This window comes from Geotrypetes seraphini, chromosome 4, assembly GCF_902459505.1.
Source record: "Geotrypetes seraphini chromosome 4, aGeoSer1.1, whole genome shotgun sequence".
Taxonomy (NCBI): Eukaryota; Metazoa; Chordata; class Amphibia; order Gymnophiona; family Dermophiidae; genus Geotrypetes; species Geotrypetes seraphini.
The window spans coordinates 300,276,708-300,303,304 of NC_047087.1; the positions used below are offsets into that span (position 1 = coordinate 300,276,708).

The 26,597-nt window shown below is 44.4% G+C and overlaps 1 protein-coding gene across 6 annotated transcripts in view; it reads left to right on the forward strand.

The window, feature by feature from the left end:
- Nucleotides 1-26,597, forward strand: part of SORCS3 (sortilin related VPS10 domain containing receptor 3) — a 1,299,528-nt gene that overhangs the window by 1,032,935 nt on the left and 239,996 nt on the right. The gene's annotated exons all lie outside the window — the stretch shown is intronic.

Here is a 26,597-nt window from a genome sequence, read left to right on the forward strand (position 1 = left end):
GACAGGCTGAAGGTGTGGCTCACTGGTAGAGCTGCTGCCCCTGCACCCTGAGGTTGTGAGATCAAATCCCAGTGCTACTTCTTGTGACCCTAAGCAAGTCACTTAATCCACCAGTGCCCACCACTTTAAATGTCAACTTTGAAGTGCCAAAGCAACAAAAAGGCACTATACAAGTCCCCATTCCCTTTCATCAAGCCCAGTATCCCAAAGAGTAGCAACATCCCAGAGCTGAGATTGTGACGTCGTAATGCCTCATTCCACCAATGCCTAATGATTGTGATGTCATAATGCCTCATTCCACCAATGCCTAAGAGCCAACCTCATCAGTGATGTCACAATGGCTTGATTGTCCTATACTTAGCTCACGTAAGAATTGCCATCCTGGGACAGGCTGAAGGTGTGGCTCACTGGTAGAGCTTCTGCCTCTGCACCCACAGGTTGTCAGATCAAATCCCAGTGCTGCTCCTTGTGACCCTGGGCAAGTCACTTAATCCTCCAGGGCCCATCACTTTGAAATGCCGAAGCCACAAAAAAGCAGTATACGGGTTGCCTTCCTTTCCCCCCTCTCTCTTAGCTGGAGCTTTTCAGCCAAACAATTCAAAAGAGCCAGACTAGCAGGTGAAAGCCTAGCGCTTCACCCAAGAATTTAATGCAGTGTATTGCAAACTGTGTGCCACAGCGAGATTTTGGATGTGCAGTGAGACATTGGTGGAGAGGAGAGGCGCTGGCTGACTGCTTTCAGGGCATGCCTCTGTCAGCAGTTAGTCGGCATCTCTCCTCCTGTCCATACCTCTCCTCCTCCAGGACCCCTTCCCCCCCCCCCCCCGGCTTAATAAGAGCAGGCTCTGCCCATGCATGGATGTCAGTGTGATTACATCACACATGCACGTGACATCATCATGTCAACATCCGTGCATTTCCGGATGCCCTCCAGCCGCGGCTTCAGAAAGTTTGTGGGACAATGCCCTAACAGATGACTAGGGAAATGGGCCAGTTAGTGGCGAGATTCAGTGGAACAACTCGGTTAAGTGCCATTGAATGTTGGTTTATCCCAGCAGGAGCCTCTCCTGCCACTTTCTCTGATTCATCAAAACTGAATACACTTCCCCCTCCGTATTTGCGAATTCCGTATCTACGGATTTGCTTATTCGCGGTTTTAGACCTAAAAATACTTTTTTCTTTTTTTGGGCTATTTTAAGCCCTATAAGCCCCCTTCCCCCTTAAGCCTTACCTGGTGGTCTAGCGGGTTTTCAGGGCAGGAGCGATCTTCCCACGCTCCTGCCCCGTGCAGATCGCTTACAGGAAATGGCTCGAGTGACTACGGGAGCTCAAGGCAGCCATTTCTTGTGAGCGATCTGCACGGGGCTGGAGCGTGGGAAGATCGCTCCTGCCCTGAAAACCCGCTAGACCACCAGGTAAGGCTTAAGGGGGGGGCTTTCAGGGCTTAAAATAGCCGGGGGGGGAAGCGGGGGTTAGGGGCAGAACCGGCCCGAATATTATTTGCATTTTTTTAATATTCGCGGCCTGGCTCTGCCCCTAACCCCCGTGAATACGGAGGGGGAAGTGTACCATCTTCCCCCTGGCATCGTTAACACCCCACATCTTCCTCGGTGAAGGGCAAGGCAAAGAATTAATTTAATCTCTCTGCTCTGTCCTTATCTTCCCTAAGAGCCCCTTTTATCCCTCAGTCGTCTAGCGGTACAACTGATTCTCTTCCCAGCTTTTTGCTTTTTTTCAGTTGAATATTTTTATTAGTTTTCAGTTAACAGAAAGACATAATAATTTTATCATTAAAAAAACAGATACAACCATTAACTATTCCTGAAATACCTAGACAGTTGACCCACTTCCCTCTTTCCCCTCCCTTGCCCTTTCTCCCCATTGTTCCCCACATCCCTTAAGTTAATTCAACTTGTACTCCACTAATCTTTTGTAAACCGCATAGAACTTAACGGTATTGCGGTATATAAACTATTATTATTATTATTATTATTATTAACTAGTGCATGTACAGCATTAGGTCTCTCTTTGCCTTCCTTATTAATGCCTCACATTTGACTTGACATTCCTTGTTCTGTTTACAATTATTTTCAGTCAAATCCTTCTTCCACTTTCTGAAGGATTCTCTTTAGCTCTGATAGCTTCCTTCACCTCACTCATTAACCATTCCCGTTTGGTCTTTCTTCCTCCTTTTATATTACATGGAATATGTATAGTCTGGGCTTCCAAAATGGTATTTTTGGATAACATCCATGCCTGATGTATATTTTTGACTTTTTGAGCTGCTCCTCTAAGTTCTTTTTTACCATTTTCCTCATGTTATCATAATCTCCTTTTATAATAATAATAATAATAACTTTATTCTTTTATACTGCCATAATCAGAAGTTCTAGGTGGTTTACACTAAAAAGAGCTGGTCAATCAGCAAAATACAATAATACAGTAAAAAATACAAATATTTGTAAAATAGAATTTCAATAATAAAACTTACTAAGTAATAAATTTATCGAACAAAGTGGTCTTAATTAATTTTCAAAAACTGCAATAGGATAACATAGCTTGCTGAATACATTTACCTAACCAATATTGTTGCCTACCAGCTTGAAATGCTAGAGTCCTATCTAAGAAGGTCTTCTATCTACACCCATTAATTTTTGGATAAGCAAATAAGTAGAAGTTTCTAGTTTCTCTTGATGGTCTACGCAACACAAAATGAGGAAAAAGGTAAGCTGGAGACAATCCCGATATCAGCTTAAAGCAGATGCAGGAAAATTTGAGTAATACTCTTGCCTCCAAAGGCAGCCAATGAAGTAAATGATAATATGGACTAAGATGGTCATTCTTTTTTAAACCAAAAATCAATCGAACAGCTGTATTCTGAATTATCCTTAATTTCCTTAGAATTTTTTGGGGTGCTCCTAAACAGATGATGTTACAGTAGTCTAAAATAGATAAAACTAATGCCTGCACCAATAGACTGAACGATAAAGGATCAAAATATTTTTTTATGGTTCTTAATTTCCACAATGTAAAAAAGCATTTTTGTACCGCTAAGTTCGTTAAATGCTGTTGCATTGGAGTTCCTGTGTGAACTTTTTTTTTAATCAATAAATGTTTATTGAAAAAGTTTTGAGAAAATTATACAAACCAGAATATAAATATCAGGGACATCAACAGATAGGAGAGCAAGCATACAAAAAACTCCCAAGTCACAGAATGCTCCCCCAGCAGTACAAACAGCAGAAATCTCTCCCAACAGAACCCAAACAGCCCCCAATACTTATCATCAATCAGAACTCCACAATACCCCCCCCCCCCATCTTACCAACTGTATTACCCTCAGAGAGGGACTCCCTGTGGTTTCTTCAGGGAAGTCCCCCTGGACACAATCCCTCCCCCCCCAGAAAAAAAGCTCAGTGTAAAGATTCGATTTTTTCTATTATTCTCGTCCAAGTCCTGGTGTAAGTATAATAATACCCATGCCGCTTTGCAATAGATAATTCCATTTGAACAATAAACTGAAGCTTCGAAGTCCAATCCAAATGAGTAGGTGCCAGTCCCTGCTTCCAATGGGCAGCAATCAAACATTTTGCTGCCGCCAAACCCCAACGTCGGAGCTTTGTCTGCCAAGAATACAGACTAACATTATAAAGGCCTAATAAACATCCCTGTGGAGAAAAAGGCAAGAAAATCTGTAACAGTTGTGATAAACATCCCACAACAGTCCTCCAAAAGGGCTTTAGAACTGGACAATCCCACCATATATGTAAAAAGGTCCCCCTATCCACCCCACATCTCCAACATAAGGCAGATACTGTAGGAAACATACGATGGAGACGGGCAGGTGTGTAATACCAGCGCATGGTTACTTTATAGGCATTTTCCTTAATAAGTGCACAAGAAGAGGCTTTTCCCACTTCGATATGCATTCTAAACCACTCCTCAACAGAAAAGGTACAGTGCAAGTCTACCTCCCAAGCCCGTTGATAGAGAGCCGGAAAGGAAAAGGAGCCCCGAATATATTGGTAAAGAACAGAAATGGGTTTAGGTAAGTTCCGAAGAGTGACCCACAAGTGAGCGAAGGGATCTAGAGATTGAATGGGTCCCCTATCCCACTTTTGAGAGTGAAGGAAATGACGTATCTGAGAATAAGCCAAAAAGTCTCCCCTGGGCAAATCAGCACTAATCTGGAAGGTTTCAAAAGACACCAGGACCCCCTTCTGAAGCACATCTCGAAAGGTAGCCAACCCCAACCGTTCCCACCGCACAAACACAGAACTCTCCCCACCCGCCGGGAACAGAGGCTCACCGCGCACTGCACCAAGAATCGAGGGGCCCACCCCAACCCCCCAACGCCGTTTAGTAACCCCCCACACTCTCAGAAGATGTTCCAAAAACGGATTTCCTGGGACCGCCAGTCGCTCAAGATCAATAGAGGAGGACCAAAGCCAACGTTTCAAACATGGGCGTCCCACAAAATGTTGTTCAATACGCACCGCCAACTTAAAATCAGCAATCTCCCAATCCAATAATAGCCGCAGCTGTGCAGCCCGGTAGTACCACAATAAATTAGGTACCGCACGTCCCCCTCTATCCCTAGCTGCCCACAAAGCAGCTCTAGAGATACGAGGAGATTTCCCCTGCCAAATAAAGCGAAAAAACAAAGCATGTAATTGCTTCAATACCAAATGTGGGACTGCGACCGGCAACGTTTGAAAGAGAAAGAGCAACCGGGGTAAGACATTCATTTTCAACACTGCAATGCGACCCCACCAAGACAACCAAAACCCATTCCAGCGTTGAATATCAGTCCTAACTTGTTGAATAATTCTAGCATAGTTAGTTGTATACAATTGAGTTAGATCGGTCGGTAAACGAATTCCCAGATAGCGAATGACCCCAGGAGCCCAGCGAAAAGGAAACCGGGCAGCTAAACGACGCTGATCCTCCTCCCCCAGGGTTACATTCAACAATTCAGATTTATCCATGTTTACCGTGAACCCCGAAAGCTGCCCATATTCTAAAAAGAGATCAACTAAGAGTGGTAACGAGTCTTCCGGGTCCCTAACATACAATAACACATCATCAGCAAAGAGTGCAATACGATGTTCAATATCTCCTATTTGTAACCCCATCAAGTCATCATGTTCCCGAATACGAATGGCCAGAGGCTCCATAGAAAGGGCAAACAACAGAGGAGATAAAGGGCACCCCTGTCGAGTACCCCTCGCAATGGAAAAAAAGTCGCTATAAATCCCATTAATACACACAGTAGCTTTTGGAGCTGCATAAAAGGCCTGTACCCATGCCAAAAAGAAAACTCCCAACCCCATCTTCGACATCACCTGCCATAAAAAAGTCCAATCAACCTGATCGAAAGCCTTCTCGGCATCAATCGACAGAAAAGCTACTTTAGCAGATGTCCGCTGAGCAGCCCACATAAGGTGTAAAGTGCGTCTAATATTATCACCTACCCGTCTATTATGCACAAATCCAGATTGATCCAAGTGTACCAAAGACGGCAATACCTTCCCCAACCGAAGGGCCAACACTTTAGCAAGGATTTTTGCATCAGTATTTAGTAACGAAATCGGTCGGTAAGACCCGCAGCCCATCGGATCTTTGTTTGGTTTAAGTAGGACCGAAATCCCAGCCTCCCCCATGGTGGACGGTAACGAAGAGCCATCCCTCACCCCGTTCGCAACCCGAACCAGCAACGGAGCCAGGACCTCCCGGAAAAGTTTATAAAACTGATTAGTATAGCCATCCAAGCCCGGCGATTTCCCTAACTTCAACTCAGCAATGACTCCCAAGACCTCCCCTAACTCTATAGGCCCATTGAGCAATTCCCTGTCCTCATCCGAAAGTCGAGGAAGCCGCATCTGTGAAAGGTATTGTTCAATAGCAGCCGGATCTCGCCCCTGTGAGGGTCTGTATAAATCAGAATAAAAATTAAGAAAATCTGATCTAATATCTGAGTCAGTCCGATGCACCGTCCCTCCTGCATCCCGTATCTGAGTAATAGCCGCTCTCGCCTGTTTCAGCTTAATCAACCGAGCCAAGCGAGATCCAGGTGTATTATTATATTCATAGACCGATTGCCGCAAACGTGTCCTCAAAAACTCATAGTCCTCCATCTGCAGTAGGGAGAGCTCTGCCCGTGCCTTAACTAATTGTTCATATATTAAGGGGTCCTGGTGTCTCTGGTGCAGCCTCCCCAACCGTTCCAATTGTTCCCTTAACCTCAGGTTGCGCTGAGCCCTGAAGCGCTTACGACGAGCACCCCATTTGATAAAGATACCCCGTATTACCACCTTCAGGGCATCCCACAATATCGCATCAGTAACCGTAGCATTGTCATTAATCTGAAGGTATTGGTCCACAGTATCATACACCTCCCGGACCACAGCTGGATCTTTCAATAGAGATTCATTAAGTCTCCAGAAACGGCATCCCTCCCCTGTCCAGTACCCCACACTAGTTACCCACACAGGCGCATGATCAGAAATTTGAATAGATCCAATTTCCGCCTGGCGAATCCCTCCCCACGAATTGCGGTGGACCAACAACCCATCTATGCGTGCGTATGATTTATGTGCATGTGAGTAGTGGGTATAAGTGCGTTGTGTAGGATGCAACAACCTCCAGCTATCCACCAAGCCCAGAGAAGAGAATAGAGACAGTAAAGCCCGTCTAGCAGCCCTGGACGGAGACCTAGTCCCACCCCCAGAATGATCCAGAGTAACATCAGGTGTAACATTAAAATCCCCCCCGAGATACACCGACCCCTTTGCAAAACTAACCAGTTCTTCTTTGATAGACCCAAAATAGCTAGCTTGACCCTTATTGGGGCCGTACAAATTGATAAGGGTAATTGTACAACCCTGCAACGTAGCCACAAGAGCCAAACATCTCCCTGCACCATCCCTATAGACATGATCGACCACCAACCCCAAGCCCTTTCGTACCAGAATGGCCAAACCCCCCACCTTCCTCCCTGGGGTCGACCCCTGGTGGGTCCAAATCTGATCATAATAGCGTGATTTTAAAACCCCCACATCTCGAGGCCTCAAATGTGTTTCCTGAAGTAAACAAACATCCCATTGCATGCGATTCAATTCCTTAGCCACAATACTACGCTTCCCATGACTATTAAGTCCATTAACATTCCACGAACCTATAGTAAACAGCTTCTCCTCTACCCTCCCCCTCCCCCCCTCCCACCTGAACTCCCCCCAACCCCTCCCCCCGCCCCCCACCCCTACGCTGCTTCGAACCCTGTAGATTAGGATTCGCCAGCTGACAGAAAGTGCTATCCCTCCCAAAGGCATGTATCCCACTTTCAGAAGCATTGAATCCCCCAAGGCGTAAAACCACACTCTTATATTCCAAACGCCACTCTCCCCCCCCCCCACCTACGTTCAAATCTCAAACATTCCCCACACTCACCAAGCCCCTTTCAACCCCGCCAAATACCCCCCCTGTCTCCCAACATCAAACAATTATGATCCAGTACAACATTTCCTGGAATAATATACAGTGCGTTAGAGAAAATCAGACAACAGTGAGAGCTCAGGAAGCCCCCAGAATCTCCAACACCACCGAACATATGTATGCAGGCTCCCCGAAAGCCAAGGGATCAACTCCCTCCCTGCAAAAGCAGGGCAATGTCCAAGCTCAGTCAGGAGGGAGGTTTCGCTGGTTTCTTCCCGGACCGCAATGCCGTGCTCCATGAGGCACCCTGTGCTGATGTAGATGCTACTGCAGGGGGCCGATCTTCCACTTGCGATGTCCCGCATCCCAAGGCTCGCATCTCCGCCCAGGCTTCCGACACTGTACTCACCCTCCGGGATGCCCCATTAACAGTCATCCACATCCCAAAGGGGAAAAGCCAGCGGTATTTATGGCCCCCAGTGCGCAGGGCAGAGGTGACATCTTTGAATGCCCTGCGCTTCTGCAATGTAGACCACGCTAGGTCTTGAAATACACCCACCGCCATATCCTTCCACCGGAGTGTGGCCTGTCGCCGGCCAGCCAGCAAGATCCGTTCCTTCAATGTGAATTCTCCAAAGCACGCAATGATATCACGCGTGTTCTGAGCTCGTGCAGCTCCCAGACTGCGGTGGGCCCGCACCAGAATCATATTATCAGGCAGGTCAGCCCCATCAGCTCTCAACAAATGCTCACAGAAGTCCCGTACCACCGCCTTGCAATCCTTGTACTCCTCCGTTTCAGGGATGCCCTTAAAGCGTAGGTTGCAGCGCCGTGACCTATTTTCCAGATCTTCAACTTGAGTCTGGAGGTCCCGCAGTTCAGAGGACAGGCGAGCCAAATCTTCTGTGGTAGTTGTCACCACCGTATTCAGGGTAGCCACGTGGTCTTCTGTTGCTGTTACTCTGGCTCCCAGCTCGCCGACCTCTGCCCGCAGCTCCGCTATCGCCGCTCTCACGTCACTCCGCACCCCATTAATATCTGCCTTGAGCTCCTTAAACCAGTCTGTTATAGTCTTCTGGGGCGCATCACCAACCTCTCTCCTCTGATCGGGAATACCCTCATCTTCCGACTCCGATTGAGTCGCTGGTCCGGTCGCCATTTTTTTTTTCTCTCTGTCCCCCATGCTGCCCGCCGCCTCCGGAGCCGATTTCTCCGGCGGATCGCCGAAGAACTTAAATTTTTCCAGGCGCTTTCGAGTGGCCATAGAAAAGGGAGCCGGTGCAGGCGAAGGTGATGGCAAAAACGCGCACTTTGGAAGCGCCAAGCGCTAGTATACACAGAAGCCCGACGGAGCTCCTGTTTTACTCAGCCATTTGCGAGATGACGTCACTTCCGTCCAGCTTCCTGTGTGAACTTATTCCAGGGATTCTATCAAATGTGATCATGGTATGATTACTGCTTGCAAGCGGCCCCAGCACCGTTACCTACCACACCAATTCATGCGATCCACTAAGATGTAGAATTGCTTCACTTAGGGCTCCTTTTACTAAGCTGTGATGGCGTTTGTAGCGCAAGCTAAACCCGCTCTACGCAGCTAGAACTAACGCCAACTCAATGCTGGCGTTAACGTCTAGCGCCTGGGGCATTGTAGCGCGTGCTATTCCACGTGTTAATGCCCTAATGCAGCTTAGTAAAAGGAGCCCTAAGATCCAGAATTGCTCAACTGAGATCTAGAATTGCTTCACCTCTTGTCGGTTCCTGAATCTGCTGCCCCATAAAGTCAGTCCTTGATTTCACCATGGAATTTAATCTCCTTAGCATGCCCTGATGCTACATTTGCCCAATCAATATCGAGGTAGTTGAAACCAGAGGATAATTATAAGGACCAGAGTGGTAATAATCAATCAACAATAATGCAGAAAAATCCACACGACTGCTTGTCCACCCTCATCTCTCTTGCCCCAACTTATCAATCCTTCAGGAAATCTCTCAAATCATACCTCTTTGATAAACATAGTAAACATAGTAGATGACGGCAGATAAAGACCCGAATGGTCCATCCAGTCTGCCCAACCTGATTCAATTTAAATTTTTTTTTTTTTTTTTTCTTATTAGCTATTTCTGGGCGAGAATCCAAAGCTTTACCCGGTACTGTGCTTCCAACTGCCGAAATCTCTGTTAAGACTTACTCCAGCCCATCTACACCCCCCAGCCATTGAAGCCCTCCCCTGCCCATCCTCCTCCAAACGGCCTTACACAGACACCCCCGCCCCCCCTACCAAACTAATAATCCCAACCTCGCCTCCCTCCCTACCCTTCCTCCCCGGTTGTTTTTCCTTTCCCCTTTCTGCACCCCCCTTGCAACAGTCATTGGATCATTTTGTAATTGCCACTGGTTTATACCATACACTTGATAACTAATTCTCTGTACCTTCATTGCATATGTACAGTTCTCATCTCCTTGTAAATTGCTCTGAACTGTTTTGTGGTATTGCGGTATACAAAAATAAAGTTATTATTATTATTATTGAAAGAAGGGACTCATATCACAAATTATAGAGGAGAAGAAAGACCTGAGTTTAACCAGGAGCCTTGCAGTTATAAGCACAGCTTCAACCAAGCCTGAAAAAAACGTGAGAAGAAAAATACTTCAAAGCTGGAGAAAAACACTTCTCAGGTTAAAAAACCGCTAACCCAAATATTTTCAAATAGAAACCACTGATCACAAATGGAGCATAAAGCGTCTAAGGCTCTCTAAATCAGTGGTCTCAAACTCGCACACCAGGGGCCACGTGCGGCCCGCCAGGCACTATTTTGGGGCCCTCGGTATATTTATCATAAACTTAAAAGTAAAATAAAACAGTTTCTTTATCATATGTCTCTTTAGCTATAAATGTCCTGTACCTGGAAATAACTAAGGCTAGGTGTAGGGCACTGTTCTTCAACCGCCGGTCTGCGGATCGGTGCCAGTCTGCAGAAAATTCCTGCCGGTCCGCGCAGGGCCAGCAAGATCAGAGTAGGGCCATCGGCAGCGTCTGGGCTGCAACGACGATGAGCAGCATCGGCGCCCCCCCCCCCGACGCAATTCAAGATCGGCAACAGGCCTCCCCCCCTGCCGCGACGGCCCTCAAGTTCGGCAGTGGGCCTCCTTCTCCCCCCCGGCATTAACAGCACTTCAGATCAGCAACACGGTGCTCAGCCCAAAGCTTCCCTCTGACTCAGCTTCCTGTTTCCACCCAGGCAGTTCGAGTAAGAGGGGAGCTTTGGACTGAGCACCACGTTGCCAATCTGAAGTGCTGTTGATGCCGGGGGGAGAAGGAGGCTCGTTGACGAACTTGAGTGTCATCACAGGGGGGTGGGCATTGCCGATCTTGTTGCCAAAATTGGAAAGAAAGATGAAAGGAAGGGAGAGAGATGGGCCTGTGGTGGATGCAGAGATTGAGAGAAGGGGGCAGATGATGGAAGTGGGGAGAAGGGGCAGATGATGGAAGTGGGGAAAAGGGAGAGCAAATGCTGAATGGAAGTGGAGAAAGAGAACACATACTGGATGGAAGGAGGGATAAAGAAAAAGGACATATGCTAGATGGGTAGAAGAAGATAGAATTAGTGAGATAGTGGAAGGGTTAAGGAAAAGGTTGGCATGCTGTGGATACACAGTGAAAAGAGGGAAACTGAGGACTGCATAATAAGAAATAATTTAATTTAGATGGAGGCAGAAAATAAAGAAGGAAGACCAGAGAAAGAAAAGGAAGAGAGAGAGGAGAGAGAGATGCCAGAGAATGGGGAAGGAGACAGAGATATCAGATCTGAGCAGAGGAAATGAGAAGAGAGAGATGCTAAAAACCACAGGGGGGATGGAAAGAGAGATGAAAGGAGAAAGATGCCAGACCATGAGGGAACAGAGGGAAGATGATGGATGCCAGACCAAAGGGGGGTGAGGTCTAGAGGAGAGATGGCAGGGGGAGACAGACAATTTCTGGAAGGGGCAGACAGTGAATGGAACGGGCAGATGCTGGATTGAAGAGACAGGGCAGACGCTGGAAGGTAAAGAGTGAAAAGAAGATAAAAGCGGAAACTAGAGACAACAAAAGGTAGAAAAAAATCATTTTATTTCTATTTTGTCATTAGAATATATCAGATTTGAAATATATATCCTGCTAGAGACATAACTGGGGCTGCAAAGCCCAGGCAGTGCTTCTTTAGCTTCCAGCTGGCTTAGGGCTCTCTCTGACTGGAGGGCACTCCCCTAACACTATTCCTGACATGTGTGACTGCAGTATCATGTTAGCATGATATTTCTGTGTAGCATTCTGTAATAATTTGGCTTGTTCAGTTTTCTTGATAGTAGAAGGGATATATGTGAAGGGGAGGGGAGACAGGGGTTTTGTTGGTCCTTGCTCTGTATATTTGTATTTATAAAATGACAATTGTACAGAATATTGTTTCTTTTTATACTTTAATAAAATACGTTCAATATAAAATCATAACTGAGGCTTGTGCGGATGGGATTAGATGGTTTGCGGGGACCAAGCTCACAGAGACGGGACGGAAATGTTTTTTTGATTTCAGTCTTAGTAGTTTGCCGGTCCACAAATTAATTCTTTTATTTCTGCCAGTCCATGGATGTAAAAAGATTGAAAAACACTGGTGTAGGGCATTGCAGGTGGTCCAGAATGCCACGGCCAGACTAATAATTGGAACATCAAGATATGAGCATGTTACTCCATATCTTCGACAGCTGCATTGGTTGCCAGTTGTGTTTCGAATTCAGTACAAAGCAATCATGCTTTGTCATCAATTTCTATATGGTACGATGCTTGAAATTTTTAAGAACATGATGTCTCGTTACCAACCACAAAGATCCTTACGTTCTGTAGGGGCGGCATTGTTGAAAACAAAGGCCAACCCTCAACATGTAGATACAAATGCCATGACTTTTACTTGTGCAGGAGTCAAGTTATGCAGGAATGGCCTTGTTGGCCAGATTAGACAATGTGGAGAGCAGAATTCCTTTAGGAAAATGTTGAATACCCAACTATTCGTTGAAGTATTTTTTTGAGCAAATGATTTTAAGTTAGACTGAATACGTATGTTTCGATGGCATTGATGCATTTTCTAGGCAATTGATTTTATGTTAGACTGAATATGTCTGTTTTATTTTCTTATTTTGTATGGATTCTTAACTTTTTAAGTATGTAACTCCTTGTAAACCGTGTGGATAAAAACGGTATAGAAATTTTAAAAATAAATAAATAAAATAAATGACAATATTATTATTAAGACTAAGCCAAAAAGAACGATTTATAAACTATAAAGAGTTTTATCTCATGCAAAATTGTCATTTCTTTAATAAGACATTAACTATTTTTTTCTGAGGCCCTCCAATGACCTCACAATGCAGGTGTGGAGAGCCTTGGCCTATGGGAAGAGGAGATGCGGGTGTTGAGAGCCTTAGCCAATAGGGAGAGGAGGAGATAGTGGATGCTGCAGATGAGCAGACTGGATGGGCCATTTGGCCTTTATCTGCCATCATGTTACTATGTTTCTATAACCATAAAGTTCTATGACAAGTACCGACAAATCCAAAATGTGGCCCTGCAAAGGGTTTGAGTTTGAGCCCACTGCTCTAAATAGAGAGGAACAGATCTTTAAATCAATAAGTTCGATATCAGAAAGACAACAGGCTTTGGCCAAAGGCCTTGTTTCGCCAACGCTGCATCAGGAGTAAAGTTGATGTTCAAATGTACATCATCCCTAGCAAACTCAGACCCACCATGCTTGCTTGCCTAATGTTCAAGCATTCTGCAGCATCTCATGTTTCCATGGCAACCCTCTAGAGTGCTTTGCCAAAATCAGTAGGGGGTTGCTGATGGGATGACCACAGATTGCCAGAACATTACAGAAGCTGCATTGTACTATTCATTTATCTCACAGATGCAAAATTGAAGGAATCCGTTCATTAGGCATGTGTGCAGACAAACCCGAATTACGTCCATTTTCAGAGATTGTCCTAATTCCAGGACACCATTATTCGGAATGAAAGCCTCAAAATCAGCATTGCTCCTGATGAAGCCCAAAGTAATCAGGCATTTAATATTGAGTGCTGACCGGTGAACTAAGATAAGTGCCTTTAAATGTTAAAGCACTGTCTTTTTTTGCTGTTCATTTCTATTTTAAGTGGAATGTGTTAAAGTTTACTGAAAGTGATTGAATTGATAGAGTTAAACATTTGGGGACCAATGATTGAGACTTGACCTTTGTTCTGATAGCCTGATTCTTCAATCATTGTGGCTTCAAAAGGTCTCTGAGGTCCATGCCTTTACATACATAAAACCTTTATATTGGTTTGAATTTTCTCCAGCGCATTGTTCTTCACTTTTTTAATGGCTTATTTCAAACATGAAGATTTAACAAGAGCAATTTTAATGTGCATTAGAACTTTTAACACATGTAAATCAATCATATGTTTTTTTTAAATTTGTAAGTCAGCATGCAATAAACTGATTTTGCAACTGCTAGTTTTTTAGGCATGCTAATGAAACCAAATGTGCACTAACAAATGCACTTCACTGCTCTTCACAAAAAAAAAAACCCAAAGAAAGATTAAAAATAGAACTGAAATTATGCAGGAGTCCAAGGTGAAGATTCAGTTAATTTATTAGACAGGAAACACTGGATGTGTCTATGCTATGCCTAAACCAGCTGAAGACACACCTACTATACTTATAAAGACTTTCAAGACCAATTAATATACTGTATAGTTCACCATCAATTTATTGCAAAGTCACCACTGCTGATCAAGTACTTTGGCAATCAATGTATGATTGACTAGACAGATATATTAATTGGTCTTGAAGATCTTTATACATGTGCCTTATAGCATTAAGAACATAAAAACACATGCAATGACAGACTGAAGGTCCATCAAGTTTTGTTTCCCGCAATGACCAATCCAGGTCACATGCACCTGGCAAGATCCCAAGATTTTATGTTGCTTATCCTAGAAATAAGCAGTGGATTTTCCCAAGGCCATCTTCATAATGGTTTATTTATGGGTTTTTCTTTAGGAAATTATCCCAATTTTTATTTTTAAACCCTGCTAAGCTAACTGCTTTTATTGCATTCTCTGCCAACAAATTCTAGAGCTTAATTGCAGGTTTAGGTGAATCATGGCCACACCTTGCATTTCTTATCCAGTAAATTAACTGGATCTTCACCTTGGACTCCTGCATAGTTTTGGTGCTGTTTTTCTTCTTCTTTCTCTGCTGTTCATATCTAAAGTCCACATTAAGTTCATCAATCTCAACTTTTAGATGATTCAGAAGCAGGAAGAGTACACAGAACACCAATCATTCCTTCTGGCAGTATGCTTCTTCTCAGCTTGCATCTAGGCAGATTCAAGTGCTACCCAGGCAAACCCCTCATTTGAGTCTTGAGAGATTAAATAAATGTTTGACTGAAATTGTACTGTGAAATATGAACAGTCAATTGGCAATCAATCTGTGGAAAGCAATTTTAGGCCTAAGGATATTTTTTGGGCCACCCTTGTAAATAGACATAACATAACATAATAATCAATTTCTATACCGCATAAGCGGTAAATTCTATGCGGTTAACAAAGTTAATAATAAACTATAAAGCAGTGGTTTCAAACTCAAACCCTTTGCAGGGCCACATTTTGGATTTGTAGGTACTTGGAGGGCCTCAGAAAAAATAGTTAATGTCTCATTAAAGAAATCACAATTTTGCATGAGGTAAAACTCTTTATAGTTAATAAATCGTTCTTTTTGGCTTATTCTTAATAATATTGTAATTTATACATAAGAGACATATCATCAAGAAACTGTTTTATTTTACTTTTGTGATTATGATAAACATACCGAGGGCCTCAAAATAGGACCTGGTGGGCCGCAAGCTTGAGACCACTGCTATAAAGGAAGTACAGTATGTCCGTTTCTCACTAATTAGAAAACAGATAAGTCTTAAGCTGCTTCCTACAATGTTGATACGATGTAGAATTCAATAACAAATGCTTTAAGTTCTTCTTCAGCCAGAGAGTGGTGGAGAGCTGGAACGCTCTTCTGGAATCTGTTGTAGGGGAAAACACCCTCCAGGGTTTCAAGACTAAGCTGGACAAGTTCCTGCTAAACTGGGATGTACGCAGGTGAGGCTGGACTCATTTAGAGCACTGGTCTTTGACCTGGGGGCTGCAACATGAGCAGGATGGATCCAGAAGCGGCAATTCTTATGTTCTTATGTTTATCCCAGAAAGCAGTTTGAAAGGAAAGAAGGCGTTGATGGTATTTTTTTAAACTGACGACCTTTAACCGATGGGAAATTAAAAAGGCCCTGGGAACTTCGGAAACGCGTAGACTGAGCAATGGAGAATGAATCTGCTAAATAGTTAGATACCAAGCCGGTTAGGACTTTGTAACAGAAGCGGCCGAATTTAAATTTCATCCGAGCCTCAACGGGTAACCAACGAAGCTCTCGATAGAAGGGAGCAACGCACAGGGCTCCTTTTACTAAGCCGCGTTGGGGCTTTAACGCACCAAATAGCGCGTGCTAAATTGCCACGCGCACTAGACCTCAAGGCCAGGATTCGGCTGGCGTTAGTTCTAGCCGCTTAGCGTGGGTTTAGCGTGCGCTAAAAATGCTGCATGCGCTAAAACCGCTAACGCAGCTTAGTAAAAGGAGCCCACAATTGTAACATAGTAACATAGTAGATGACGGCAGATAAAGACCCGAATGGTCCATCCAGTCTGCCCAACCTGATTCAATTTATATATATATTTTTTAATTTTTCTTCTTAGCTATTTCTGGGCAAGAATCCAAAGCTTTACCCGGTACTGTGCTTGGGTTCCAACTGCCAAAATCTCCGTTAAGACTTACTCCAGCCCATCTACACCCTCCCAGCCATTGAAGCCCTCCCCAGCCCATCCCCCACCAAACAGCCATACACAGACACAGACCGTGCAAGTCTGCCCAGTACTGGCCTTAGTTCAATATTTAATATTATTTTCTGATTCTAAATCCTCTGTGTTCATCTCACGCTTCTTTGAACTCAAGTCATAGTTTTACTCTCCACCACCTCTCTCGGGAGCGCATTCCAGGCATCCACCACCCTCTCCGTAAAGTAGAATTTCCTAACATTGCCCCTGAATCTACCACCCCTCAACCTCAAATTATGTCCTCTGGTTTTACCATTTTCCTTTCTTTGAAAAAGATTTTATTCTACGTTAATACCCTTTAAGTATTTGAACGTCTGAATCATATCTCCCCTGTCTCTCCTTTCCTCTAGGGTAGACATATTCAGGGCTTCCAGTCTCTCCTCATACGTCTTCTGGCGTAACCGGCAAGCAGGAATTTGTGCTGATTATGACCTTAATTAGCACAAATACCTAATGACAAGATTTCAACATGCCCCTCTTAGAGAAGATTTTGAAATACCTTTGCACTGATAATGTTGGACCTGTCACATTCTGTGTTTGAGTGCTTCTCAGGCTGTTTTATTTTTAGACATGCAAATGTCAGAACTTGCATAGATTTCTCCTTTGCTTATGTGACTTTAGCAAGCTTGAGTTGGGTTTAATTTTCCCAGTTTGCAGCATTAAATGTCAGGAGTGCAATTAGCATTTTCGTTCTCAGCTTTATTATTTTGCACCTACAGTAGTGAGCTTATAGGTATGCATGGGGTCCGTCTGCCCTCCCTTACTTACTATTTTTATAGAATATAATTGGGGGGAAGCCAGTAAATTAACCCTAGAGCAAATAGAACATTTGAAATCTATTTCAGCTTATTAAAATCAAATACAAAAAATACAAGTAGTTTAACTTTGAGGTAAGGAGTGTCCTAGTGGTAGAGCTGCGGCCTCTGTACCCTGAGGTTGTGGGATTAAATCCCAGCACTGCTCCTTGAGACCCTGGGCAAGTTACTTAGTCCTTCATTGCTCCAGGTATAAAATAAGTACCTGTATGAATGTACAGTTATGGTACATGGGCTTGTCATGCCACCAGGCCTTGAACATATATGTAAAGCTGAAAGCTCTGCTATTGGTAGTTCTGCTGCCAGCAGGGCCTCCCCAGGCAGACAGGTTTTAGTGGAGATGTCAGAGTACCACCCATCTCGGCAGCAGCAGAAGATTGCATCTGATGCGACAACATTGAATTCATATTAAACAGAAGAAAGACCCAACAATCTACTTCTAGATTTTGCTGTGAAAAGATGATATCATCAAATCGCTAGGACTCAAGCACGAGTCAACAGCACCTAACGATATATGTAAAACCACTCTGAATATGTAACCATACAGTAACATAGTAACATAGTAGAAGACGGCAAATAAAGACCCGAATGGTCCATCCAGTCTGCACAACCTGATTCAATTTAAATTTTTTTTAATTTTTTCTTCTTAACTATTTCTGGGCAAGAATCCAGAGCTCTACCCGATACTGTGCTTGGGTTCCTACTGCCAAAATCTCCATTAAAACCTACTTCAGCCCATCTACACCCTCCAAGCCATCTACACCCTCCCCAGCCCATCCTCCACCAAATGGCCATATATAGACACAGACCATGCAAGTCTGCCCAGTACTGTCCTTAGTTCAATTTTTAATATTATTTTCTGATTCTAAATCCTCTGTGTTCATCCCACGCTTCTTTGAACTCCGTCACCGTTTTCCTCTCCACCAGCTCTCTCAGGAGCGCATTACAGGCATCTACCACCCTCTCCGTAAAGTAGAATTTCCTTAAATTGCTCTTGAGTCTACCACCCCTCAACCTCAAATTATGTCCTCTGGTTTTACCATTTTCCTTTCTCTGGAAAAGATTATGTTCTACGTTAATACCCTTCAAGTATTTGAACGTCTGAATCATATCTCCCCTGTCTCTCCAGTATACAAGTCCCATTTCCTTTTACTAAGCTGCAGTAAAAAGTGGAGTTGGCATGCCCTTATGTGGGTCTTTCCCACAGGCTAAGGCCATTTCTACTGTAGCCATAAAAATTGTCTTTTTCTATTAATGACTATGCACTAATGTTGCCAGCACTGCACAGCCTTTTTGAAAAATGTCCACATATATAAACATAGAAACATGATGGCAGATAAAGGCCAAATGGCCCATCCAGTCTGCCCATCTGCAACATCCACTATCTCCTCCTCTCCCTATTGGCTAAGGCTCTTTACACCTGCAACATGGATGAAAAATCATAAACTGAAACTGAACCCAGACAAGACAAAATTCATTCTCCGCAAAAATAATAAAACCCCAACCATAACAAATCCTGTAATAAACTCAATCACATACCCCATATAATCCACTCTAAAACTTCTAGGAATGACGATAGACAGATGCTGTACCATGCAACCACAAATCAACAAAACAATACAAAAATCATTTGCAGTCATGAGAAACTTAAGGCACACAATTCCAGCTCTTGGTCCAGTCCCTAGTCCTAGGTCTTCTAGACCAGTGTTCTTCAAATTTTTTACACCCGTGGTCCGGCAGAAAAAAAAGAATTACTAGGACTAAAATTTAAAAACCCCGTTTCCGCCCCATCTCCGTGAGCTCGGTCCCCACAAATCATCTGATCCCATCCACACAAACCTCAGTTATGATTTTATATTGAATGTATTTTATTAAAGTATAAAAAGAAACAATATTCTGTAGAATTGTCATTTTATAAATGCAAATAATACAGAGCAAGGATCAACAAAACCCCTGTCTCCCCTCCCCTTCACATATATCCCCTCTACTATCAAGAAAACTGAACAAGCCAAATTATTACAGAATGCTACACAGAAATATCATGCTAACAGAATACTGAAGTGACACATGACAGGAATAGTTTTAGGGGAGTGCAACTAGGGCAACTGCCCCCTGGTCAGAGAGCGCCCTAAGCCAGCTGGAAGCTAAAGAAGCACTGCCTGGGTTTTGCAGTCCCCAGTTATGTCTAACACCAGCTCTAGCAGGATATATATTTCAAATCTGATATATTCTAATCACAAAATAGAAATAAAATTATTTTTTTTCTACCTTTTATCGTCTCTGGTTTCTGCTTTCAATCTTTTTTTCACTCTCTTCCTTCCAGCGTATGCCCTCTCTGTCTCTTCAATCCAGCATCTGCCCCTTCCATCCACTGTCTGTCCTCTCCCCCTTCCATATGGTATCTGTCTTCTTTCTATGCCCCTCTCCCCTTTCCATCCAGCTTGTGCCCCCTCTCTCCTTTTTACATGATTCATTCCAGCTTCACTGCTCTCTTCATTTTTATCTCTCCTACACCAGATCTATCATCGTTGTCCCTCTGCTTATTTTTCTGCTGACCCCTTCCTATCATCAATCTCTCTACTTTCTCATGCCTGTGTCTCCCCTTCCCCTCCTCTAATCTCTCTGCCAGCTGTTTCCTTCCTTTTTTCATTCTCCCTTCCCTCCTCCTCCTGTCCAGCAGTAACTCTCTGCCCTTCCTCCCCTCCCAGCAGCATCTCTCCTTCTCCCTCTCCAGTAGCAGCTGTCCCTTTTTTTCCTTGCCCAGCAGCTTCCCAGATTCCTTTCCCTCCTCCCCTCCCAAAAGCATCTCTCCTTCTCCTTCTCCCTCTCCAGTAGCAGCTGTCCCTTTTTTTTCCTTGCCCAGCAGCTTCCCAGATTCCTTTCCCTCCTCCCCTCCCAGAAGCATCTCTCCTTTTCCCTCTCCCTCTCCAGTAGCAGCTGTCCCTTTTTTTCCCTTGCCCAGCAGCTTCTGATAGTGGCTTTCTCCCTAGCCAGCAGCTCTTCTTACTTCCCAGCGCAGCATTTCACGAAGGCAGCCTCGGGTCCTTTGTTGGGTCGCGCCGCCTCTGAGGAAAGAGGAAGTTGCATCATCAGAGGCAGCCGCGACTCAGCAAAAGCCCCGAGGCTGCCTTCGTGAATCATTGCACTGGGAAGTAAAGGAAAGCTGCAGAGAGGAGAGAAAGGCACTGTCGGATGCTCCCCAAGATCTCTCCGGCCCAGCGCACGCTTCAGATGCTGATCTTGCTGGCCCTGCGCGGACCGGCAGGAAGTTGAAATGAGTCAATCTTGCCGGCCCTGCGCGGACCGGCAAAAATTTCCTGCGGACCGGCGGTTGAAGAACTGTGTTCTAGACTACAGCAACATACTCTATCTCCCCTGCCCCGCAACCATGTTAAAACAACTACAAACAGTTCAAAACATAGCGCTAAGACTTATCTATTCACTAAGGAAGCACGACCACATCACGCCGGCATACCTCAACTCACACTGGCTCCCAATACAAGCAAGAGTACTATTTAAATTCTACTGCCTACTATTTAAAACCATAAACAGAGACAGCCCAGCCTAAATAAACAACCGCCTAATCCAAACTACCTCAACCAGACATAGGAAAACCCACAAACCGTTCACGCATCCCCCAATCAGAGACGTCAAACAAAAGAAAAACCAAGGTAATGGCGGAATAGAAATCACTAATGTAATGTAATTGTGAGGTCATAGAGCATTATTGTTACAAGCTAAGGCTCTTAACACTTACATTGTGATGTCATAGAACTTTATGGCTATAGAAACATGATGGCAGATAAAGGCCAAATGGCCCATCCAGTCTTCTCTTCTGCAGTAACTATTATCTCTTCCTCTATCTAAGAGATGCCACATTCTCTTGAATTCAGACACAGTCTCTGTCTCCACCACTTCTTCCAGGAGACTGTTCTATGCATCTACCACCCTTTCTGCAAAAAAGTATTTCCTTAGATTACTCCTGAGCCTATCATCTCTTACCATCATCCTATGCCCTCTCATTGCAGCGTTTCCTTTCAAATGAAAGAGACTCGACTCATGCACATTTACATCATGTAGGTAAGGGTTCACCTGCGATCTGTGCACTAACCAGTTAGCATGTGTCTTTTTTTTTGCATTTCTGGGACATAGACTGCAGAAGTCTACCCAGCACTTGACTTAGGTTCCAACTACAGAAATTGCCATCGAAGCCCAATGCAGCCTATCCAAACCATCTTGCCATATACGAGACACAGACCATGCAAGTCTGCCCAGTACTGGCCTTAATTCTTTACATCCATGGTTGCCAACAAAGCACCACTCATCACATAGACACACATGCAACCATTTTATACAGAAAGTTCAGGAAGAGGAAAGTGGCTTAACCAAGATCAACGAGAAACATCAGTTATAGAAGCAGAATTGGAAAGCCTGTTCTTAGCTCTTAGCCCATTTCTCCAACCTCTAAACAGCTCCTCAGCTTCTATATGACTGATAGATTTCTTATAGCATCTTACAAATACAGTAGAAGACCTCATGCTCTGTTCATTTTTCCATCGGTTTAAGGTTGTAAAAGTAAGAAATTTTGGGATCATACACTAGCATTTCAGGCAGCTTCCTAAGACAAAGAATTTTGTCCGTTGTTACGTAGAGCTTGTTCCTACAAACACTTTAGAACCCATTTGAAAACCTACTTTTTCTCAAAGTATTTGGCCAAATAGTTCTAGGCGTCCTTTATGTGATTTTATTATTAATTTTTTGTTAACCACATTGAACTTCTAGTTAGGCGGTCTATAAGCACGATGTTATGCTATGAAATCGCTGGTTTGAGCACATATTTAGTTTGACGGATTTCAGTTTTGTGTTGTTAATTATTGGCCACAGAAACACTCATTAGTGGGTTCCCTATTATTATTATTTATAAGCACAAGGTGTACACCTGTGATGGTACTAAAGAGGCTTGAGATAGGGCCTCTCATATATAGGTTTAAGCCTGGAACTTTGGTTCTCCTGAGCCCCGATAGCTTTTACTTTTGCACTGAGGGTACATCTACAAAAAAAAAATTAAGATTTTATTAATAATAATAATAACTTTATTCTTTTATACCGCCATAACCAAAAGTTCTAGGCGGTTTACACCAAAAAGAGCTGGAGAATCAGCGAAATACAATAATACAGTAAAAGATACAAATATTTGTAAAACAGAATTTCAATAATAAAATTCACTAAGTAATAAACTTATCGAACAAAGTGGTCTTAATTAATTTCCGAAAACTGCAATAGGATAACCTAGCTTGCTGAATACATTTACCAAACCAAGATTGTTGTAGCTTGAAATGCTAGGGTCCTATCTAAGGAGGTCTTATATCTACACCCATTAATTTTTGGATAAGCAAATAAGTAGAAGTTTCTAGTTTCTCTTGATGGTCTATGCAACAGAAAATGAGGAAAAAGGTAAGCTGGAGACAATCCTGATATCAGCTTAAAGCAGATACAGGAAAATTTGAGTAATACTCTTGCCTCCAAAGGCAGCCAATGAAGTAAACGATAATGTGGACTATTATGGCCGTTCTTTTTTAAACCAAAAATCAATCGAACATCTGTATTCTGACTTATCCTTAATTTCCTTAGAATTTTTGGGGGTGCTCCTAAATAGATGATGTTACAATAGTCTAAAATAGATAAAACTAGGTTTAGATACAGAGGTTACTTGACCCCTTTGAGGCTATACAACCTTGTTATCCACCATTCTAAATTGGAATTGAGAGATTGTGCCTCACACAACGAACTTAATCCGTTCCAGGAGCAAGTTTGTTATGTGAAACGTTCGTTGTGTGAAACGCGTTTTCCCATAAGAATACCTGTAAAACAAAATAATTCGTTCTGCAGCCCTACATTTCCCTCCCTCCACCTCACCTCACATGCAGAGCCTGCCAGCCTTCTCCCTCACCCAGCCGCACGATCTGCAGGAGGCTAAGAACTTCGGGAACTGGGTCAGTTCCCACTGCAGCTCCATGTGACTCTAGGCAAATCACCTGACCCTCCAGTTGTCCTAGGTCAGTGGTCGGCAAACCGCGGCTCGCGAGCCGCATGTGGCTCTTTAGCCACTTGAGTGCAGCTCTGCACTTGCCTAGGGCCCGAAACTGTCAGAAGGGTCCCAGGGCTGGCGTAAGAGGGGGGAGCATAGATCTAAGGGGCCCTGCGATCCAAACTTCTTTATTAAACACCTAAATTTTCCTTTTCAGAGGGACCCCGACATGGCAGCTGTTCTCATAAACTGCCGGTAGCTGCCCCGAAGCTTTCCCTTTGCGGCGATCTGCCCTATCAGAAACGGGAAGTTGCAGCAGAGGGAAAACTTCGGGGCAGCCGCAGGCAGTTTGTGAGAATGGCTGCCATGTCGGGGTCCCTCTGAAAAGGAAAATTTTGGCTGGAGAGGGCAGTTGATCTCTTGCCTTCCCTACTGCTCCTCCCCCGTACTGTCCAGCTTTCCCTCCCCTGCTGGCCAGAACTCCTCATCTTTCCCCCAAGAAATTCAACAGTTTTCCTTCCTCCCTCTTCGGCTGTACCAGCAGGTTAGTTTGTCTGCACAATATTCACTGCTGCTGTGCATCAGCGGGTCTGGCTCCCGGCACGATCTCAAAAAGCTGTGCACGCGCAGCTGCTGGAGTTGATCAATGTTCTCCTCTCCTGCAACTTCCGGTTTCCAGTTGCGTCAGAGGAGAAGATTGAACAACAGAGCATGCGCGCATGTGCTGCTCCCTGAAAGCGTGTGGCTGGCCGAAAAAGAAAGCCGGAAAACTCGGCATCCGAGGTAAGGTGAGGGTGCTGCTGTTCCCGGCTCACATTAGGAAGCGGCGAGAGTAGTTCCGCCCCCCCCCCCCGGGCCCCTCGGGCGACTTCGTTGTGTGAAACGAAGTTCGTTATAGGGAGCAAGACAAAAAGTTCGTTATGCGCAGCGTTCGCTGTGCGAGGCGTCCGTTATGCGAGGCACCACTGTATTATATTGATTTTTCACCCTCTGGGATTTTATATTGATGTTATAGCAAGCAGAATTGTATAGCATTATTCTTTCCATTTTTTTAACTAGTTTGCATGGTGCCCCTTTCCCACCCTCTTCTCCACCCCTGCTCTTTCCTGACCCCCCCACCACCACCACCACGCATGCGCCTCTTCCCTTCTCCCATATGTCTTTAATTTTCCCAGTGCATGCAGTATCGTGAACATGCTGCTTGCGTCGTGTCGACTCTCTCTTTGACTTCCTAGGTGCGAGACCTGGAAGTGACGTTAGAAAGAGCTGACATTGACGCAGGCAGCAACTTCACGATGCTCGCGCTGGGAAAATGAAAGAGGTATGAGGAAAGGGAAGGGACGCTTGCGCATGGCAGAGGGAATAGGGAAGGAGCGGGAGGGGGGCAGACTGGAGGACGAGTGCTGGTGCCCTCACAAAGAAGGCACCCAGGGCAGACCGCCCCCATGCCACCCCTTACTACGCCACTGTACATGGGAAATACATCATAAATACAAGTGGTGCTTATTTAGATAAAATACTTTATTGGAAGACCAGATCAAATGTACTTCATGCATCAGCATAGTTAAATGATATTCTAGAAGAGGTTATTGCAATAAAAAAGTATCATTAAAAAAGGAAATTAAATCCAAATGAGAGGGGGTAACCGGGGGTGGTGGTGGATGGTTGGCACTGGACTGCCAGAAATCTAATTTGGAGGGCTAGGGGGCTTAGGGCATGGAGGTGTTTCTAGATTGGTGGATTGGGGGATCAGGGGGCTAGGTGGCCCAGGAGGGACTTCAGCTATTACTCACTTATGCAACTGCTGCAGAAGAATGAGTTAACTCTTACCTCCTCAGACCTGGCATTCAGGTTGCTCCATTGTGCTCATCTTTAAAGTCTTTTGCAGAAGTTATTTTCATTGGGTAGAATTGCTTATAGGATCCTTTTTAATATGTTGTGTGCTGCTATCTAACACAAGGTTTTGCCTCTGTGCAAGATCCCCCACAGGCACCCAGACAATTGAACTCTGATGCTGTGCTAATCACACACTTCTGTCTGTGCTAATTTTCAGCACCACCCTAGGATACAGTTTGCATTGTTTGCTTGGATAATTCAATGATAACTTTCAAGAGAAGAGAGTTGTGTCAAGAGATTCTGTGGATGAGTCCTGGGAAGTCAGCACAAGTGGAAAGTGTTTCCACTACCAGAAATGTCAAAGCCAGATAGAGGTGTGAATCCCATCCCAGAGAGTGACCGTACATGTGTAGGTAGATTTTAGAAAGAAAGGGAAAGGGGGCTTCTATACTGCCTTTTTGTTGCTTTGGCATTTCAAAGCAGTGGGCACTGGAGGATTAATTGACTTGCCCAGGGTCACAAGGAGCAACACTGGGATTTGATCTGACAACCACTGGGTGCAGAGGCAGCATCTCAACCAGTGAGCCACAGCCCTTCCTCCTGGGTTGGCAGCTCTTACGTTCACCAAGTATAAGACAATCAAGCCATTGTGACATCACTGCTGAGGAATGAGGCATTATGACATCACAATCTCAGCTCTGGAATGTTGCTACTCTTTGGGATACTGGGCTTGATGAAAGGGAACGGGGACTTGTATAGTGCCTTTTTGTGGCTTTGGCACTTCAAAGCTTACATTCAAAGTGGAGGATTAAGTGACTAGCCCAGGGTCACAAGGAGCAGCACTGGGATTTGATCCCACAACCTCAGGGTGCTGAGGAAGCAGCTCTACCAGCGAGCCTCACCTTCAGCTTGTCCCAGGATGGCAATTCTTACGTGAGCCTAGTATAGGACAATCAAGCCATTGTGACATCACTGCTGAGGTTGGCTCTTAGGCATTGGTGGAATGAGGCATTATGACATCACAATCTCAGATCTGGAATGTTGCTACTCTTTGGGATACTGGGCTTGATGAAAGGGAAAGGGGACTTGTGTATTGCCTTTTTGTGGCTTTGGCACTTCAAAACTTACATTCAAAGTGGTGGGTACTGGAGGATTAAGTGACTTGCCCCGGGTCACAAGGAGCAACACTGGGATTTGCAGCAGCTCAACCAGGAACAGAGGCATTGCGAATAGTCCATGTCAAATTTCAATAGTATTTTACAACTGCGTCTGCCAAAGTAGAACCTTTTCTAAACGACATGCAAGAATATTTATTTACTTAAAAGAATTCTATCCCACCTGAAACCAAGCAGCTCACAATACTGTGTTTGGGCCTGTTACATACAGCAGCAGCAGCCATTTTGCAGCTGTCGGCATTTACTGTATCAACAGAGGCAACTTGGCAACATACATGTCTGAGTATTGGCACATACTTATATTGGGATTTCAGAACATAGGCTTATAGAAGCATAAAAACGTGACGGCAGATAAAGG